This window comes from Acinonyx jubatus, chromosome B3 (genome assembly GCF_027475565.1).
Source record: "Acinonyx jubatus isolate Ajub_Pintada_27869175 chromosome B3, VMU_Ajub_asm_v1.0, whole genome shotgun sequence".
Lineage (NCBI taxonomy): Eukaryota > Metazoa > Chordata > Mammalia > Carnivora > Felidae > Acinonyx > Acinonyx jubatus.
This window is the reverse complement of record NC_069386.1, coordinates 53,459,760-53,478,103: the sequence shown is the minus strand read 5'-3', so window position 1 is coordinate 53,478,103 and position 18,344 is coordinate 53,459,760. Positions and strand designations below refer to the sequence as shown.

Genomic DNA, 18,344 nt, shown 5'->3' with positions numbered 1-18,344 from the left:
ACCAAGAGTGTGAAAGATCTGTTCACTAAAAACTATAAAAGGATGATACAGAAATTGAAGAAGATGCAAATAACTGGAGAGATGTTTTCATGGATTCAAAGAACTAATGTTGTCAAAATGTCCATACTAAAGCAATATGCACAGTCAATGTGATTCCTATCCAAATTCCAATGGCATTTTTCACAGAATAAGAAAAAAACAGTCTTAAAAATTTGTATGGAACCATAAAATATCCCCAATAGACAAAGCAATCTTGACAAAAATGAACAAAGTTGGAGGAATCACACTTCAGAATAGGATCCCAGATACAAACCTAATCATATACTGCTCATACATACACAATTAACTAAGTTTTTACAAGCATGGCAAATACGCAGTGGGGAGGAGATAGTTTCCTCAATAAATGGTGTTGGAAAAACTAGATATACACATGGAAAAGAAAGAAAGTGGACTCCTTTCTTATTCCTGGGAAAACAATTTCTAATAAAATGACAGATGAAACAAAAATCTTAGTCAAAAACTGTATGAAGGACATAAAAGTCATAAAACTGAATAAAACTGGTAGGTAATCTTTTGAAAAAAAAAGTTCAACTTCATCAGTATTTAAAGAAATGAAAACACCACTAATATGGCCCTTTTTAATTGAAAAAGAATGATAATGTGCAATGTGGTTGGACTCATATGTAGTCTCATGTGCTAATGATAGGCCATATCAGTTGTCATACTACTCCAAGTACACGACACTTGGGTTTGAATGAAGTTGGCAGAAACCTGTTTCTTGGTCTTTTTAACTTCCCAAGCTCTTTCTCTCTGGGCTGGAGGAGAGAAGTACTCTAATACTTTCCTCTTAAGGAATTCTTTTGATTCTTCAATATTCCTTCATCACCATCTTTTATAGTCTGGAGGCAGTAGGCTAATGGCCTGCAAGAAGGTCTTTAGGATATTATCTGTTGATGTCATCAGTCTTTATGACCTCACAAGAAACGAAGACAGAAACAGCCTCATTTTAACATTCCATTACCCGGTTTAAGTGGATTTCTGTTACAACCGAAAGAGCTTTGACTAAGATGCTTGGATTAACTCCTCAGTTTCTCCAGGGTAGTTTACTCTGATTGGGTACTATAAATAAAAAACTGCTATGTATTAAAATTATCAGTCATGTTACCCATACTCACTCATTTCACAAATGTCTACTGAATTTCAACTACATGTTCAAGGCCTGGGATACAAAGATGAAGACAACAAGGCTCATTGTCTGTGTGGGGGAGGAGAGGACAAGTCTGTGACATGTTCTTATATAATTGCAATGCAGTATGATAGACCTACAGTGAGAGAAAACATGAAAGTGTCACAAGAACACAGGAATTCTTGCAGTTGCAGATTAATTGAGAATTGCAAAAGAATTGGGAAAAAAGAATTTTGTTTTTCACCTTCTGAATTACTCAGTCACACTATACCAGATTGGCCTTGTGTTCACTTTACCATTCAAAGGATAAGGAAACTAGTATAAAGAAACTATGGTATAAAGATGCCTTTTAAATTGTTCTGCTATGAGTAATAATAGTTTAGGTTTTGTATCTAAGATTTAAAAAAATAAGACAATACTATGTATTGAAGTGTTAATATTTTCCTTAAATCTTTCTTAGTTTCTTTTCTTGCTGTATTTTATGCATCCTGTATGGTGTTTTTTATTTATTGGAACACTTGTTTCTTGGGACAATATTTTACGTGTATTATTTTATAAATACTTTTTTTCAAACCATCGTTCCTACTTTTCTTTGAAAAATATCATAGCTATCTGTGAACGTTCCACAAATGGCAGAGAATTTTGAGAGCTTGATCCTCCTTTAAAATGACCTTAAAAGGATATAAACCCTCTCTGCAGGCATATGCTCCAAGACAATTTCATTCAGAGTTTGGGAGGCTTATTATCATGCAGGCCAGGTCTTCTTCTCTCCCAGGGGATAGGTGATCTGACCCACTTGACCAGTAGTTTAAAGTACATACATGTGAACTTAACCTGCATTCCCAAAGGAGACTAGTGTGGTAGTGAAGCACATAGGCCTTAGAGTCAGATGGACACAGATTTAAATGCCAGCTCTGCCATTTGTAGACTAAGTGACTCTGGACATGTTAATTTTGTTAAGCTTCTGTTACTTCAAATATAATTGGATAATAATTACTTTACAGACATATTAACTGGTTAAAATTGAGATAATATATGCAAGTCACAGTACCTAGCATGTTGTAAGGGTTATATAAATGTAGGTAAATGTTGTTATTAAGATTATTTCTTAAGGAGTATAAATTCAAACTCACTTTTACTTCATACTTATAAAAGCTTTGTTGAGAGAAAATATTGAAAATATTGAGGTGTGACTGAGTTTTGTTTATTTCTGCATTGGAGAATGGAGACATTTTCCAATTAAGGTAGACCGCAAAAAGCTAGGTATTAAAATGGAATTTTCCCACCATCTATAGATCCATTTTACCAGATTGTGCATTGAATTTTTTTAATGTTTATTTATTTATTTTTAGAGAGAAAGAGAGACAGCATGTGTGCACATGAGTGGGGGAGGGGCAGAGAGAGAGGGAGAGAGAGAGAATCCCAAGCATTGCAGAGCCCGACACAGGGCTTGATCCCATGAACCAAGAGATCATGACCTAAGTTGAAATCAAGATTCAGATGCTCAACTGACTCAGACACCCATGTGCCCCAGATTTTGCATTGTCTTTGTTTCCTTTGTCAACACAGCACAATGTTATAGACTCAACTCTGGCTGTATTCACTATGTCAACACAGTTTTTTTTTTTTTTTTTTCCATTATATTAAACACAGAGCTTGTCTAGGGAAAGTGCAGTAATCAACTGGGGTGTTCAGAATAAATATTCACCTTTTCATCCTTCCAAGGCACATGGTAACTTCTTACCTCTTTATATGTATTTTTTAAATGTTTTTATTTATTTTTGAGACAGAGAGAGACAGAGCAGGAGCAGGGGAGGGGCAGAGAGAGGGAGACACAGAATCTTAAGTAGGCTCCAGGCTCTGAGCTGTCAGCACAGAGCCCAGCGTGGGGCTCGAACTCACGGACTGTGAGATCATGACCTGAGATCGTGAGCTGAAGTCGGAGGCTTAACCGACTGAGCCCCCCAGGCGTCCTGCTTCTTTCCTCTTTAAACTTTCAGTTAAACTTTGGTTTGCGAGCATAATTTGTTCTGGAAACGTGCTTGTAATCCAAAGCACTTGTATATCAAAGTGAATTTCCCCATAAGAAATAATGGAAACTCAGTTGATTTGTTCCACAAAGCAAAAATATTCATATAAAAATGATTACAATACTGTAATATAATACAAAATAATAAAGAAAATACAAAATATAAACAAAAATTAACAAATTAACCAGCACTTAACTTTGAAAACCTTCATGGCTGGTGTGAGGGAGACAAGAGAGAGGAGGGTTATTGTGTAGGATGACTTTCACTATCACTGACACAATCCCTGCTATCTATTGGCTGAATGGAATCTTTTTCTTTTCGTGCAAATTTAACAAGGAACCATGACACTTGCTTATGCCTCCTTTTGAGGATTCCATGGAAATGTGACATTGCATTATCCTTAGATTCATGGCTCACTGCTATATCTATATGCTTAGATTCATTCACTGCTATGCCTTATTCCGGTGGTGCTCTTCCGCAAAATTTTCACTGTTTCCCACATTTTACACACTTAGCTGTGTGTAAAAGTGAGGGATTCCTCTACCTATTTCTCCTCCTCCTCTGCAGCGAGAAAGAGAGAACCATTGTCTCAGTTGTGGTCATGTGGCATTTGGCTTCACGAGCCATTCGTATTGCAAGACATTGCTCATGTATCAAGTCAAAATTTATTAAAGATGTTTGGTCATCTTGTGGAGCACTCACAGAACAAGTTACTCGCAATCCAAGGTTTTACTGTATAAGCATGGCCATGCAACTTGCTCCTGGCAATGAAGTAATGAAATCTGAGTCAAAATGATGCGTTTGTTTGTTTGTTTTTGTTTTTGAGAGAAAGATTTAAGAGCCAATTTACAGTTCATTGAGTGCTCTTCTCCCTACTTCAGTGATTATGGTGAATGAGATAAAGTCTTCTTCAGCTTGGATGTTTGAGTTACTATACTAATGGAGACTCTAGCCTATGTGCAATAGATACACAATGTGAGTGAAAAATAAACCTTTGTCAGCATAAGCCACTTAAAATTTTACTGATGTTGTTACTGCATTGTAACATAGCCTATACAAATTGATACAGGGATTCACAGGAAAAAAAAATATGACTTAGTCTTAGTATAAGCAACATATACACTTTGTGTGCACAAATGGTTTGTTTTTATTTTACGGATACTGCCCAATTACATAAGCAATGTTGTCATTTCCCTTCCTGGCAGATAGTAAGCTTAGAGCCAATCTTATTTGTGAGTCAAGTCTAGCAAAAGTAAAGGATCTCTTAGTAGGATTTTATATTCTAATCTCATCTCAGACTTTTCTTTTTCTATCTCGTGTTTCTTAAACCTTCTTTTTCTTATCTGTTTGTTTAGCATGTTATTTTATGCTTTTGTACTGATGTAAAGCTACCTGAATGCTTATAGGAAAAAGATGAGCACATATATATAATTAAATATATATATAAGTATAATGCCTGTTTTAGTACAAAGGGTTTAAACATGTGATATGCAAGATGAACCTACCTGAGTGCTTCACCTTTATCTTTCATTTATGCCTTTCTTGAAATGGCCTAAAGGCTCAGACTCCACTGTTAGCCTGATGTCTCTACTGGGGAGCACTGATTGCCCTTCAGAAGGACACAGGAATAGGATTCAGGAATCTAAATTCTAGTTTTATTTTGCCACAAACTATATATGTAATCTCCAGCAACCCACTTTCCACTTGAGTCTGTTTCCTCATTTGTAAAATTGAGATCTTTAAAAAATTTTTAATTTATGTTCAAATTATGCTCTTTAATTTAAATTACATGAAAAAAGGCATGAGGGGATAGATTAATCTACCTCTCTTAAATGGGAAAAAAAACACAATGTGGTTTCTTGAGACTAAACTCGCTATTTTCCATTTATTCATGCATTCCTTCAAGAAATATTTCTTGTAGGGCTATGTGAAAGATATTACAAGGTTATAGAGAAGCAAAGGATCCAATTCCTGGCTTCAGCAGTCAATTATAATCAGGCTGATACAACATAGGCAGGGAATACTTGTGAAAAAGTCAAAATCTATTACAAAGTTAATATGAGATAAAGAGGCAAATAGACTGTATCAGAAATAAAACTTTTAAAGATGAGACAGAGACTGTTTGTGGGATCAGGTTGTCAGAGAAGGCGCTCTTAAAAACGGATCAGATTTGCAGGACTTCAGATGTGGAAAAAAGAATGCAGGCCAACGGAGTGTGCACAGGGGTGAGGCTGGGTAACAAGTCATTTAGGCAGGACCTTGAGAAGACCACCCTAGTTGCAGCAAAGGGTTACCTTGGGGTATGTTCAAGGAATATGAAAAAGAAAAAGAGCAAAGGAGATTAAGATGGAGTGGTTGTCCTAGTGTAAACAGATTTTTACTATGTGTCTGTCAGGAAATAATGTATTCAACACAAATCTTTGAGGATGATTGAAATAATTGGTGGGTAATTATGACTTCATTTAAATACTATAGTTGCTTAACAAATAATGTGAGTGATGTGGTTTTACCCTTTAAGTCATAAAGTTGCTAATGAGCCTAATTATTTCAAATTATCATAAATTTCATTTCCCCACTGTTTGTAGAGGAGAAAGGTAACATGATAGCCTATCAGAAGTTGAAAGCAATTACATCTCTTTTATTTATTTTCATCCAATAATTTAAAAATGTTTGCCAAGGGCTTCAAACTTTTTCGTAGCTGAGTATAGTCCTTTGTAATAGAAACAAGAACGAACCAACCCTACTGCTATGAAAATGATGGAGAAAAGAGAAGCCAAGGCATGCAGAATTACCCGTTAGTATAGAGGAATAAAGTGGAGTACTGTTAATGAAAAAATTCAAAATCTTGTAATAACGAAATCAGAGTGTAAAGAATTCACATTTTGGTGACGTCAGTGTTATGTACGATTTATATGAAATACATATGTTTCTTTCAAAATGTGAGTGGAGGAGTCAAAGGTAGTGGGGAGAAAACTTTTGCAAGAGCTCATTCTGTTTTCCTCTTAGTGTAAATGTTAAATGGAGGGTGCTGTGGTTCACCCATATCATTTCCTCTTTGTTTGGAGCCATTGTGTTCTAATGGGAAAAATGCTAGCAGAGTCTTAGTGACGCAGTGTCAGTTCCCCACCCTTTTCCCCAAATCTTTCCATCAGAGCATTTACTATAAGTAAGACTTCTGTACTGAACAAAGAAAGTAGCATTTTATTCCATTATTTAAAAAAAAATAAATTATAGGCTCTCAAACCTCTTCTATGGGTGGGTTCTCAATATTCACCACTAACAATATGCCTTAAAATAAGTCCATATTCCAAGATCAAATTTGCAAAATTTGGTTCTGTTTTTAATTAAACCAAACTCTTTCTAAGTGAGTGAGAAATTAATAGTTAAAATGAATGATTAGAATAAGAATTGTCTCTTCTAAGGCTGGTAATCCCAAATTCTTTGATCTAGCTACCATTAAGCTCCTACCCTGACTGCTGGGACTAACTGAATCCAAACTTAATCAAATCAATCATACCAAGTAAAGGAACACTACTAACAGTTTCATTTGTAAGACCACAGGACACTACTATAATTTATGGAAGGTTTGAATTAGTACCTTGGGAAGACCTGTTCTTTTTAATGACACTTCCTCAGGGAGAAAGACTGACTGCTACTACAACATGCTCTAAGAATCAATTTTACTTTTAAAATAATTTGTACCACTATATTACAGTGGAAAGTGCATGGGAAAGAACAAAATGGCAAACACAGCAGTGTTCTTCAAACATCAAAGGACATAAGAAATACCTGGGAACCTTTTTAAAATGCAGCTTTTGACTTTATTTGTCAGGCCTAATATCACAGTTTTGGTGACAATACTAGCCTGTGGAACTGTCTTTTGAGTAATAAGGGGATAACTAACACAGACCTGCAGCGGTGCCTCTCTGACAGTGAGCCTGTGTCCTCAGCTGTAAAGTGGGCCATGAACACCACTGTCACAGGGTCACTGGAGGGGTAAGTGAAATTGCAAAGTGCCAGGCAAGATAGGAGCATGGAATGAAGAGCAGAGAGCATGGTACATAACGCTGGTACTTGGTACATAGGCTTCGCTATCCTCTCACTCCCACAATGCTTTGTATGTGTCCTTTAGCTTGTGGGCTCTCAAAAATGAACCGCTAATGAGAAGATGGACTCATTTTCTATATTTAGTTTTCAAGATTTCACATTTGAAAGAATAGGTTTCCAAATATTAATTTGCTTTAAATGATTACCCATACAAACCCTACCTCCATAAACTTTACCTTAAAAAATAAAAAAGCCTGCCAAGTAAGACTAGATGAACAGCTCTTTCAAAATCATTGGATAAAAGTTTTAAATCGCCAGGGGTTGGGGCACCTGGGTGGCTCAATCATTTGAGCTTCTGACTCTTGATTTCCGCTCAGGTCATGATGCTGGGGTCTTGGGATCAAGCCCTGCATTGGGCTCTGCATTGAGTGTGGAGCCTGATTGGGATTCTCTCTCTCTCTCTCTCTGCCCCTCCCTGCACTTTCTCTCTTTCTCTCTCTGTCTGAAATAAATAAAATGAAAAAAAAAATCACCAGATGGTGGCATCATTATGGGTTATTATTTGAGAATTGTCTTCTATAATATGAAGTTATTCTCAGAGGGGTATGATTAGAATATAAACCAGATGTATTTTTCAAAACTTTATTGAAAAAAAAGTATAAATAAGTAGAAACTTAATATGAGGAAGACCTAAGGAGTTTTCCAGAAACTTGAAGCAAAAGTATGATAGAAAAAGCATGCATGTGTGAATGTATGAGCAAGAAAGAGAGAGGGGAAGAAAGAATAAAAAATGTGGAGGAGAAAAGTGAAGACAGAAATGGAAGGAGGATGAACAGGATAAGGAACAGTTTCAGAATTCCAAACAGTACAAAAAATTTCTAAATCTCTGTAAATATTTGGTCTCACCAACAAATAGCATAATTTAAATTTACCTGTAAACTAAGAAAGTTAAAAACAGGACAAGATTGTCTTTTAGGTCTAAAGGGAACAAATTAAGCACTAAGATAAGCACTTTTTGAAAAGAAAAAAGTCCCCCTTTAAACTTAAAATATGACATGTTCTGGGTATAGCAAAATAATCCAGAAATTTTCCATTTTTCATCCCTTCTCTTGCTTTTCAAGGGGTAAAAACAATAACGCTTCTGAAGCTTTTGATTTTGCTTCTTGGTTTTACATTTGATTATATTAGAAATAAAGTATACTTATTACCACAATATGTCAACATCTTAAATGGAATAAAATGAAATGGAAGGCACGAAAAAGGCAGTCAAAGCAAGGGAGGAGTATGTTAAAAATAATTTCATTACCACTTATGAATTAGTCTTTAATTACCCCCTTAGTTGTACTAAGAACTAGAATTATTTCCTTTAATTTTATTTATTGAAGGGAAAAATAATAAAATGACTGTTATCTTTAAAAAAACATCCTATCTTAGAATACTTTTAAATATGGTAAAACTTCATTCATTTGGAGTCCCTTCATTCAAAATTTGTTACCATTCATATTGAATGTGGATTGAAATTTATCTTTTTGCCTTGCAGAAATTTCCAAGATAGTGCAAATTAATAAGACAAATCAGTTATCATGAGAAATTTAAAAATATTTAAGAGAAAAAGCAGTTTTCAAATATCTTTTAGTACTTTTGTTTTTTAAAAAAAATTTTTTTTAACCTTTTTTTTTTTAATTTTTATTTTTGAGACAGAGAGAGACAGAGCATGAATGGGGGAGGGGCAGAGAGAGAGGGAGACACAGAATCGGAAGCAGGCTCCAGGCTCTGAGCCATCAGCCCGGAGCCCGACGCGGGGCTCGAACCCACGGACCGCGAGATAGTGACTTGAGCTGAAGTCGGACGCTTAATTGACTGAGCCACCCAGGCGCCCCTATCTTTTAGTACTTTTCTATTCACATGTGCAGATAAGCTGATAAACACCATATTTTTGGTATTGATTCAACTAAGCCAGGTAACAGTTTCATGTATTACAAATATATCACTTGGCATTTCTTTTAAAATACACTATAATTTTGGGTTTTCACTAATTCAGCACCTTTATAAATTCATGATATAATGTTTCTGACTTCCAAGTTACTTAGGCTAGGAAATCAAAATTATAATCATGCATAGCCAAAAATTCTATCTATTACAAAGAAATTAGTCTTGTTTTATTGTTCTTCTGGCACTATCAAATGAATGATACGGTTGTCCTTTTTTCTCCCCCAATTAACCTATTTTTCTTGGCATTCGGTGAAAGTTTAGTTTTTAATATATTCTTCTCATTGTGTAATCTGTATGCTCTGAACAACTCTAGTCCAACATTTCTCTATTAGCATATTTTTTCTAAGAAGGAAATATAGGATATGGAAGCAATTTTCTTTTAGGTAAAATAATGAGAGGTGCTAAGTATGGATTTGTTTTAAAAATGCCAACATTATTTTATTTTATTTTATTTGTAAAGCTATGATTTACTGTGCGTTTATTATTCGCCAGGCACTGTGTTGAGCACTTTATAGTCATTTTACATTATCTCATTTAATCCATTAAACTACAAATAAGGTCAGTCCTACTTTAAAGATGGGAAAACTGAGTCTCTTAAAGGTTTAATACCTTGCTCAAAGTCCTATTGTTAGTCAGTGGTGGAAATTGGATTCAAGTCAGGTTTATTTGCTCCTCGAGTTCCACCGTGTGATCTTCCTTGAAGAAAGGATTATATCCACTGCTTCAGGAGCCATGTATTGGAGTAAATCAAGCAAAAAGAACTAGTTAAAGTGGGATGTGAAGATGACTTTGGCACTTGAGATGACGTAAGATACCTAGGAGACAAAATAGGGGCTCCTTGGTCACAATCAGTATGGCGTGAATGCCATATACTTTCTAGGACTGACAGAGAAGTAGGTTCTGAGAATGCGGTAAAGGTAATAGACTCGCCTTGCTTAACCACTAATGTGTGGGTGTATAATATGAGAGAATATTATACCTTCTGCAGTCTGGGATGCTAATGTTGAATGATCATTGGAGGAAACTAGGTCAAGTTTTGTGATAAAGTAGAATATTGATTTAAGTCATGTTTTGCATGGCTTCGGTGCCTCTTTTGCATTTCAGTATATGAACGCAATTTATTTAACCAGTTCACTCTTCACAGATTCCAAACATTTAATATCTATATATTTTGTTCTCCAGCAAATTGTTGCTGTAACTAATTGTTTTTCTTGGAACTTCACCATCTGTGGAACCCCCAGTTAGATTCTTAAGTTTGGTATCACATCAGTCATGGTACATTGCATTGGAGAAAACCTAAGCCTTCATATCTCATTTTTAGCATTCAAGGTCTTCTATGGCGTTCCTGGTCTTCCTGGTTAACAAGATGTGAGCCAAGATCTGTTGTTGAACCTATTCCAGGTACTGTTTGTGCTTCCACACAGATCTATACCTGGACTGATGCTAAAATTGTTTGCTTCCATGCATCTAGACAGACTGCTAGAATTAATATAACTGAAAAATAGATAAGAATCAAGCTATTATCTCCATACTTCTCCCACTTGAGTCAGCCATTAAGTTACAGCTTTATCAGTCTTCATTGGTCGAGTGTTTGCTCCCTGTTGGCTGTAAATCATTCATAGATTTTAAAGCTTATGGTAGGACAATTTGTAACTGTTTTCTTAATTGGATGTACTTAATTTTCAAAAGCCATTAACAAAGCCAAGTTTAACATTAACAGCCTTTGAAAAAATTCCAGAGTGGGTACGTTGGAGATGGCCAGTAATGCTGTCCTGTGACAAAATTAGTCACAGACCCTTTACCTCTTGGTGAGATATTAGTGTAATTAATGTGGTAACTTAGTTAAGTCTGTAGTAAATAATTTATTATTTATTTATTTATTTATTTATTTATTTATTTATTTTTACTACTTAACTTTATTTATTTATTTATTTTTAAATTTATATCCAAATTAGTTAGCATATAGTGCAACAATGATTTAAGGAGTAGATTCCTTAGTGTCCCTTACCCATTTAGCCCATACCCCCTCCCACAACCCCTCCTGTAACCCTCAGTTTGTTCTCCATATTTATGAGTCTCTTTATGTTTTGTGCCCCTCCTTGTTTTTATATTATTTTTGTTTCCCTTCCCTTATGTTCATCTGTTTTGTCTCTTAAAGTCCTCATATGAGTGAAGTCATATGATTTTTGCCTTTCTCTGACTGACTAATTTCACTTAGCATAATACCCTCCAGTTCCATCCACGTAGTTGCAAATGGCAAGATTTCATTCTTTTTGATTGCTGAGTAATACTCCATTGTGTATATATATATATATATATATATATATATATATATACCACATCTTCTTTATCCATTCATCCATCGATGGGCATTTGGGCTCTTTCCATACTTTGGCTATTGTTGATAGTGCTGCTATAAACATGGGGGTGCATGTGTCCCTTCGAAATAGCACACCTGTATCCCTTGGGTAAATACTTAGTAGTGCAATGGCTGAGTCGGTTGTAGGGTAGTTCTATTTTTAGTTTTTTGAGGAACCTCCATACTGTTTTCCAGAGTGGCTACACCAGCTTGCATTCCATAAAAATGCCAACGTTATTATTAAGAAACTTCTTCCTCAGTACCTTAACCTATATTTTGACAACTTTAAAACCCATTTATGGCTGAAATCAAACCATAAAACTGTTTTAGGCTTTTACAATAACATAACTCAAGTTTTGATTGCACGGGGCCTACAACAGTTTGAGTGTCAGAGACATTCTTAATTGGAAAAAAGAGGGAGGATGACCCTTAACATTTTCATCAATATACAGACTTAATACTGCCTGCCATGAGAAAAGCTTTCCTTTTGCACCAGAGTTCCTTAAAAAGAGATTCTGTTTCTACTTCCACATTTTTGTGGTAATTGATTTATAAGATGCTTACCGGTTCTCATTTCAAGGGAGTAAGAGGTCCAGTTCCCTCTGATCCAGACTGAGTTTTGGGTTATAGCATTCCTCGTAGCTAAAATTTCTAACTGCCTGATTTTCCCATCCACTACTCTCCCAGGTTTCTTTGGTTCCACAAAATGGAAACACTATTTATCCTGTTGCAAATGTCAGATATCTGGGACTGAACGTTGACAGCTCCTTGTCTTTCACATAATCTATCATTGAGCTTTGTCTCCAACATTTATTTGCTCACTTCCTTCACTCTCTTCTCCACCATCCTAGTCTAAATTGTATCATCACCTCCAACCTGAGTACAGCCATAGCCTCCTCCTAACTGGCCTCCTTACTTCAACTTTTGACATTCTCCAAATCATCCTCCATGTTTTCAGAATGATCACAGGACTCATTGATTATAACCCATTATATTTAGAACTGAACCCAAAATTCCTGTTGTTGGTATCAAAAGCCCACATACATTGGTTGGTCTCATATCACCCAACTTTCCCTTTGTTCACTGTGCTCCAGTTATACTGTCACCTTTCAATTTCTAGTATACACCAAGCTCATTTTCACCTCAGAACTTTTGTTTTCCCTGTTACCTTTGCCAGCTTAAATGTTACCTTGTCAGAAAAGCCTTTTGTGCCCAGATTTCAACAAGCCCTTTCTTCCCTTTTCATTTGTGTTATTTGCCACCATAGTAACCTATTTATTTCTTCCTCTAATATCATCAGAATTCTTTTTATGTACTTATTATCTGTCCCTTCCTCCATAATTTGAGTTTCATGAAGTCAGGGACTTTGCTTATCTTATTGAACAGTGTATCTCTATTATATTTGCATACTATGTAAATACATGGTAAGTGATGATTTGAATTTGCTGAGTTAACAGAATAAATAGGATCAAGGATTTTATTGTATCATTAAAAACTCAATACAGAAAATTTCAAAGGAAATATCTGATTATTGCTTACACGATTCTTGGGTCCCTCATGAAGACTGAAGATATAAGAAGGAAGAGAGACAAAGAGAGAGAGAAAATTTGTAAGGAGTATTTCTAGAATCTCTATTAGTCCTTTCCCTACCAAGAAAACAAGTGGGGAGCAGGTATACCTCCCTTCACCCTAAATCAAGTGAGAGGGTCTAGTGTTTGAAGACTATAGAGGACTACTGAGGATATTGGGAATAGTGGTTTTCATATTAGAAAAGAAGACTAGAAAAAACAATTACTTGGCTTAGTATATGAAGATGATAATTCATAAGAAGAAACAGTTTTGGAAGAAGTTGTGGTGGTAGAAATGATAACTTTTGGAAGTAATTAGATGAATAAGGATTGGACTAAGTATGATTAAGTTAATATTAAATACCATTGAGGGAAAAATTTGAGAAATATTTAAAGATGGCAAGAATGTTTAGCTTGAAGAGAAGCCTAAGGAGAAATATTAACCTCTTCTCTTAAGTATGAGTTATCTTGTTAGCCACCAGATTTATAAGAATCTGTAATTTAATGGATACCTGGCTTTTCATGGATGCATCTTTATACTAAAAATGTTTAACTCCATAACTTTCTTCTCCTTCTTTGCTATCATAACTATCTTTATTCTGCTTCCTTCTGCTACTTCTGAAAAGTTCATGTGGTGCTAAAAAGCCATGGTTTTAAAGCTAATGAATTAAAAAAAAAAACAATTTTGTTAGCAACCCAGTAACATTTATTAAAGATTTAAAAACATTTTTTGTTGCTAGTTTTCCCCCTTATTTTCCTGTTTTGCTATGTAGACAGAGAATATGGAACCAAAGAATGACGACTTAAAGCAAAGAATGTAATAACCCTAATTGCACAGGGTCCTTGTTGTCTTTCATGATATTCTCCTAGGGGTGAAGAAAAATTCTCTCCCTACCCATTATAAAGCTTTACAGCTTTTCAACTGTTAGAATGGCACTAGGCTGTTAAAATTAGGCACTAATATATAGCACTGAATCAAGGACACTGATTCTTTGCTAAAGTTAAGCATTAATTTAAGTGGAGTCAAGCCAATTAAGAGTGAATTATATAACTTCATTATATAGAAATTTCCAAATTAAGACAAAAAAGAACTCATAATAACTCTAGATATCTTTCTCTAGGTCTAAAGTTGCATAGTAATTTGGAAAATTAATAACACATTTTTGAGAACTTTAGCTTTAGATTAGCATTTCAGAGAACTTTTTATAAATATAGAATTAAATAAAACATACATTTTTATAGACTTAGAGACACAAAGAGTCAAGTTACATTTGTAAACTGAGATATTTATACAGCTGAGTCAGAGGCACACCACAATTTTGAACATATGACTCAGACTTTGTACCCTTATGTACAATTAGTTTTAAAATGTTAGGGCATTATGCCAAGAGTAACCACAAAGTTTACAAAGCTGAGGATTTATAGGGACCCCAGGCTTGCTCAATTACTTCTGAGATTTTACTCCTGAGTTTAAGCCACTATCTTTGACCAGGTCCATCAGATTTGGAGCAGACACACCTATACTCCAGCTTCTTATTGCACTTAGAATAAACCCAAACCCCTACTACCATGATCTTCAAAGTTCTTCATGATCTGGTCCCTGCCTACTTTTTGTTTCATTTATCTATCACTATTTTCCCCATTGCTCATACCTGAAGCCATTCCTGTTCAAGGAAGTTTAAAATTTATCTCTTTAGACAGGCCTTTCCTACTTAAAGTACGAGCCTCTACCCATTTACCCCCATCTCCTTGAATATCTTCGTTGCATCCTAATGTCCACCTCCCATTTACTCACACGACAGATATACATGTTTATGTTTGTTTCCTCACTGGAATGCATACTCTGTAAGGTCAGAGATCACTTCCAGAATATTCACCATTGTATCTCAACATCTGGCACCAAGTAGCTATTTGATAAATATTTGTTTAGTGAGTGGGTCAAGGAAGTAAGTAATGTTGGTTGTACACAGCATGATCCAAAGTTGGGCCTAAATTAATGGAATGGAAAAAAAAATTATGGAATGGGACTGACAGGAGAAAAGATGAAGGTTTATCCACAGTGTGATGATAGCTGTAGAGGAATGCAATGGAAACAAATCTTGGACCATAATCTGAAATATGTGAGAAATAACATATAAATTTATGTTTATAAATCAACCTTGCATTAACTTTGAGAATGTTATCCCCCCCCCAAGTAAATAATAGAGGTAAAAAACTTAACCTCTATTGTTCCTGGGTTCGCCTCTTCTGCCTCAAGATGGTGTTGGATTCAAGGACAAGGCAAGGGATTCTGATTTTTGAGTCATTTGTCTACTCTAGTTACCTCTGGGTGTTCACTGACTCTGTTCACACAGTTCCTTCAAGTATGGGCTTCCTGCTGCTTCCAGATTTCTTTTTGAAACATGGGAAATCTTTATGAGGGGTACTTATGGCTCCATCTATTTAGACACATGAGGCAGTCCTTGCTCTCCTTACTCCCTGGAGCTTTGCTGCTTCTGCCGTGTGCTATGGTGTTTCTAGATATATAGGAGCTTGGTCCCCAAATAGACTTTTATCTCCCCAGTCTAAGGACTCTAATTTTCCCAGATTGCTTCCCAAAGGCACTCTGATGCTTCCCTTCCTTTGAAGGCACTCAGCAGAACCCTGTGAAGTGGATTCAGACTTTATCCAAGTCAGGAAGTGTATATGACTTTTTTCTCCCACATCTTTCCTTTCCATTTACAAAGTTTGGCTATCTTTCTGACAATATGGAGAATAGAAAAATAGGATAAATGAACATAATTTAATATTACATAAGCTTATGCTAGTAGGAGTTAAACAAATTTGGAGTTAAAACAAGATAGAGCAGGGAGAGTGGTTCTGTTCATGTCACTCTTCTTAACATACTATAGTGGTTTCCTATTGCTTTTAGGATGAAGATCAAACTCCCTGACATAGCCCAACAGGACCGTGGCTACCTCTGCAGCCTCTTCATGCACCACTGTCCTTCTCATTCTCTGTAATAAAACCATATTGGTGTTTGTAGCTTTTCCTTACAGTACTTGTCCATGATAGTCATTTCCTTTAATAAGATGAGAAACCCAAGGCATAACTATAATGAATGCCATTTTACCTGTCAGATTAGTAATATACTATACTATACTACATTAATATACTATATTGAACAAGAATCATACTTCTGTACTGCTAGTGGAATTATAAAATTAGGACAACTTCTGTGGAGGGTTAAGTTGGCAATATCTATCTAAATTTTATATATATGGACAAATTCTGGATATTGATGTTACAAATATATTTGCACAGTAAAAAAATGACACATTTATAACTTTATTCATTGTAGCTTTTTTTTTTGTAATAGAAAATGACTGGAAAAAAATTAAATGTTTATCAATAGAAGGCTAGACAAATACATTGTGATATACCCATTAATGAAGTACTATGTAGCTGTAAAACAAAATGAGGAAATTTACTAAATAGTAATGGGAAAACTTTCTATTTTTATTAAGTAAAAAATGCAACATGCAGCATATTGTCTATGGCATGCTAGTTTTGTATAAAAGGGGGAAAAGTAAAAAATATGTATGTGTATATATATATATATTCACACATATGTATTCAACTTGCCTGTATATGCATAGAAAACTCTGACAAGATACACAAGAAACCAATAACAATGATTGTCTATACTTTTTGATAAAGAATGGGAGCTAAGAGGATGCGGAACAGGATAGGACATGAAAAGGTAAAATAATGAAAATATTTAATGATTGATGTTCCCTTCTATTGATTACATTATACATACTTATGAATGTGACATGGGTTTAAAATTATTGAAATGCAAAATTCATTAAACAAAAGCTATTTTCTATCATTTACCTCTTTGTGAAATAGGGATATAACAGAGGTTGCTTAAGCAAAACTAGATGGTGAGTAATCATACTTAAACAGCTGTTAATGTTTTCATGATATTTGTTGAAATAGATCCTCTGTATTCTTTTTACATATTCTATCCCCATATCAAACTAGGCAAGTATCAGGCACTGTTTCTTAAAAGACTTAAATACAGTTCCCTTGTCGAGATTAAGCCACTCATTAATACTACCGGGATTATATTTTCAAATCACAGAGTACAATAACATCTAATGAAGGTAAAGTGAAGAGATCACAATTTTATACTTTGTTTCCAATTTTACAGTTAACTCTATCTAGCAGATTTTAAGGAGGCCCTAGCACTCTTTATCAACAAACTGTCCATGTCTTTAAGTCTTGAGCATTGAATTAGCAAATTTTGACTTCTAATCTGTTGATTTCTTAGTTTAAAATCTGTAGGGTCAGTGTGGAACAGATGGATTTAGTAGCTTCTGAAAATCCTTACATGTGAACTGACTGTTAACAATTTTCACTTTAGAAGGAATATCCAAGTTCCAGGAGTTCTGACACTGCTCTTTATTGTTGCCCATGGAGGGATGGTTCAGAACACAGCAACATCATACTTTTCTTTCCTTCTCTTCTTCCTCCATTTGGAGAAATACATGATAGAATTTTTATCTAGCTTTTTCAACAGATGCAATTAGAGAAGGTTCCATGCTCCTCTGCTCTAATAAACTTACAAATTTCAATATCTGATGCCTAAAGAGTAACTTGGTACATTTAATCTATTCCATGCTCTGGATTTTGTTGCCCCAAAGCAAGGAAATCACATACACTATAATCTGAAAGGACTTAATTTTCTTTTCCTATTTGGTCTACATGCACCACCTGGTGGTAAAGTAGTGCATTTCAAGTAGTGTGTGTGTGTGTGTGTGTGTGTGTGTGTGTGTGTGTGTGTGTGGGTGTGTGTGCTGGGAGTATGAACATGGGAAAGAGAATTTCAATATACATTCCTAAATATTGATTTAGATTAACAATGCAATCATTTTGCAGCAAATAACTAATAAAATACTGGGCCACTACACTATTTATAGGCCAGAACAGGAAATAAAGGGGAGGAAAACTCATGCTGAAAAGTAAAATAGCTTTCTCTTAACTTACATTAACTATAGCTCTTATAATTCATCCCTAGAGTAACACTTATTTATTGTGCTAATGTTCTTACTGAGGCAAAAGTCAAACATTGATAACCACTGTAAAACCATTTTATTTATTTTTAATTTTTAAGAATT

At 35.1% G+C, this 18,344-nt stretch overlaps 1 protein-coding gene across 10 annotated transcripts in view; it reads right to left on the bottom strand.

The window, feature by feature from the left end:
• The window catches only part of FAM227B (family with sequence similarity 227 member B), a 196,019-nt gene that overhangs the window by 53,165 nt on the left and 124,510 nt on the right, over positions 1 to 18,344 (bottom strand). The window lies entirely within an intron of this gene.